Source organism: Procambarus clarkii, chromosome 36, assembly GCF_040958095.1.
Source record: "Procambarus clarkii isolate CNS0578487 chromosome 36, FALCON_Pclarkii_2.0, whole genome shotgun sequence".
NCBI lineage: Eukaryota > Metazoa > Arthropoda > Malacostraca > Decapoda > Cambaridae > Procambarus > Procambarus clarkii.
In genome coordinates this window covers 29,615,996-29,619,872 of record NC_091185.1, presented here as the reverse complement: position 1 = coordinate 29,619,872, position 3,877 = coordinate 29,615,996, and positions in this window count along the sequence as shown.

Sequence of the window (3,877 nt, the reverse complement as noted above, 5' to 3'; positions counted from 1 at the left end):
GGTGGCCTGAGCGCCGGGGTGTGGATCTCTGACATTATTTTAAAACTAACACGGGATTATCCCTTATGTAGCGTGTACGCTGTCTTGATGCACGCACACACACACACACACACACACACACACACACACACACACACACACGCACACACACACACAGAGAGTGTGTGTGTGTGTGCGCCCAGCCTCCACTCCACATAGCAGTGGTGTAGTGGAGGCAGACTCCATACACAGTTTCAAACGTAGATATTGGAGGGTTTAGAGAGTAGCAAAACTCCCACAACCCACTCCAGGTATACTCCAGGTATACTCCAGGTATACTAGAGTATAGTGGGATATAAGGCGGGTCCTTGCCATGTGTAGTTATCTTTAACTATTGTCCTTGCTCTATATAGGCCTACTTAACTGTCGTAACGTGAGCCTAGCAATTCGTTGTTTCCTCAGTGAAGCGGACTTCAAACCTGTCTCAGAGACCCAGGAGCCAGATTCACGAAGCAGTTACGCAAGCACTTACGAACCTGGGGCCAGATTCACGAGGCAGTTACGCAAGCACTTACGAACCTGTATATCTTTTCTCAATCTTTGACGACTTTTTAAAATTATTAAACAGTTAATGAGCACCGAAGCACCAGGAGGCTGTTTATAACAATAACAATAGTTGATTGGCAAGTTTTCATGCTTGTAAACTGTTTAATAAATGTAACCAAAGTCGTCAAAGATTGAGGAAAGATGTACACGTTCGTAAGTGCTTGCGTAACTGCTTCGTGAATTTGGCCCCAGGTTCGTAAGTGCTTGCATAACTGCTTCGTGAATCTGACCCCAGGTTCGTAAGTGCTTGCGTAACTACTTCGTGAATCTGGCCCCAGATTCGTAAGTACCTGCGTAACTGCTTCATGAATCTGGCTCCAGGTTCGTAAGTGCTTTCGCAACCGCTTCGAGAATCTGGGCCTATGTTCGTAAGTACCTGCGTAACTGCTTCATGACTCTGACCCCAGGTTCGTAAGTGCTTGCGCAACCGCTTCATGAATCTGTTCCCAGGTCCACCGCCCACCTCAGCGTGTGTGAGGGCGTGTCCGGCCGGTGCTCCGGGCTCCAAAGCTTGGCCAAGTAAGGCTTTCCACGATACAGGTAAGCTTGGAGAGCGGCCGGGTGGTCTCACTCCTCAAGCTGATATGTGGAGGTCTCGCCCGTTCCCTATTAAGGCGACACATAGCCCATTTCTGGCGGCGTAAATTGATCGGCTGTTGTCGGGAAGTGATCCCTTGTGCGCTACCCGTTCGCCCTCTGGCGGCGGGTGGACCCAAGTCGCTTGTCTTAAGGCCTGTCGTGGTGATTTCTCAGACTGTTGTGGCTTTCTTTGTGAGATTTTAAACATTTGGTCACAGGATGGGGGGTATCTAGGGGTCCACAACCGGTCACTGGATGGGTATAGGGGTCCACAACTGGTCACTGGATGGGCATATAGGGGTCCACAACCGGTCACAGGATGGGTATAGGGGTCCACAACGGGTCACAGGATGGGTATAGGGGTCCACAACCGGTCACAGGATGGGTATAGGGGTCCACAACCGGTCACTGGATGGGATTAGGGGTCCACAACCGGTCACTGGATGGGTATAGGGGTCCACAACCGGTTACAGGATGGGTATAGGGGTCCACAACCGGTCACTGGATGGGTATAGGGGTCCACAACCGGTCACAGGATGGGTATAGGGGTCCACAACCCGTCACAGGATGGGTATAGGGGTCCACAACCGGTTACAGGATGGGTATAGGGGTCCACAGCCGGTCACTGGATGGGTATAAGGGTCCACAACCGGTCACAGGATGGGTATAGGGGTCCACAACCGGTCACAGGATGGGTATAGGGGTCCACAACCGGTCACTGGATGGGTATAGGGGTCTACAACCGGTCACAGGATGGGTGTAGGGGTCCACAACCGGTCACAGGATGGGTATAGGGGTCCACAACCGGTCACAGGATGGGTATAAGGGTCCACAACCGGTCACAGGATGGGTATATAGGGGTCCACAACCGGTCACAGGATGGGTATATAGGGGTCCACAACCGGTCACAGGATGGGTATAGGTTATAGGGTATACAAGTATTTAACGTCGTTAATATCATACTTAAAGCATAATAATAATATTATAATGACATTATCAGCCAGAGCTCTGAAGGGATTCGAACCCCTGATCGAGTCTCGGCCGCAGACACTAACCACTGGACCACCACCACGACTTGTTATATAGACCAATTACCGGATTTTTACTGAAATTTAAAGATGTCTGGCGGTTCGTACTAAGACTAGGCCAAGTTTTCAGTATGACCCCCCTGGCACCCGGGTGGTGTAGATCAACATAGGTCGTCCACAGGACGCCCCTAAGGTCAGGTATACAGAGATATCACACTAAATAGGCATAGGTTAGGTCTATAACTACAACACTCCCTTTCTTGATACCTAACAATTCATCTCTCACTGTTTTCCCTCCCTCCTTCTCTCACCTCCCTCACTTCCCTCACTTCCCTCACTGGTAGAGAGAGTTCGTAGTACTAGCCACCATCCCCATAAGTCCCTCTAACCTGTCAACTGATGAGACATAGATTGACGGTGTTTTCCCCACTTTCCTGTCCTCTGTTTTTACCTATCCATTTACCTGTCTACTCGCTCAACTTACCGTCCCAATTACCTGTCCTATCTCTCCTTACCTATCCCCTTTACTTGTCCTCGAACGGCGCATTTTCAACGGAATACGCCAAATCGTCAAAATTGGGGGGGGGGGTTTAGTCATTGTTAGTGTCACTGTCATTGTCACTGTCACTGTCATTGTCACTGTCACTGTCATTGTCACTGTCATTGTCACTACCACTCCCATTGTCACTGTATATGTGCAGTGAAGATTAGAAATCTTCAAGATTTGGATATCTCCATTCCCTTTTTCACCTCAGTAACAACAAACTTCTAACCTAACTACAGTCATACCAAGACGTATACAGGTGTATTAAGTATACCAAGTGTATAATACATCAGATATTTCCGTATAGTCGAGGCGACGAAGTTCTCTTTTTCCCCTGATTATTGTGACTCCCGACTTGATAGGTATGGGAGTCCTCCGGTTCGTTAGGAGATGGTTGTGTTGTTAGTGGTGTAGAGAGAAGCGACGTGAGGACAGTCTCAGCGACACGGAGATCGTCCTCTCTGGGGACGAGCTCACGTCGCTGGCTCACGTCGATAGCCAGGCTGAGGTTGATAGGTAGGCTGAGCTTGATAGATAGGCTGAGCTTGATAGGCAGGCTGAGCTTGATAGACAGGCTGAGCTTGATAGGCAGGCTGAGCTTGATAGGCAAGCTGAGCTTGATAGGCAAGCTGAGCTTGATAGACAGGCTGTCGTTGATAGCCAGATCTCAGCGAGGAGCGATAACCGCTCTGAATGTCGTCGATACGCCAAAATCGTTCTGGATCTGCGTGCTGTAGAGCCTCGGCTACTGACAGCCTCGTTGGAGAGCTGCGACCATTGCAGCGCCTTCGCCAACAGGTACTGTGAGACCACTGAACACGGCAGGAAGTGCAACATTTGTCACCGCGTGTCGAAGAGGTTCCTACTGGATGATGACGAGGCTGTAAAGATGCCAGATGCGTACGAGGCTCTAGACGGCGGGTCTCTGCCTGTCACGGTATGCGTGATTATCAACAGGAAGGATTATAATGTCAACTTATTGATTCAGTCGGTTACGGAATTTCGCAGGAAACGATCAAATGTCCATCCGGTGACGTATGTTGTGGTGTACGATGATGCTGTGTGCTTCTCCGTCCGGATCAGCCGGCGATTGACCTTTCCTCTTGATGATGATCGTAGCATCATGCTCAACTATAATTGT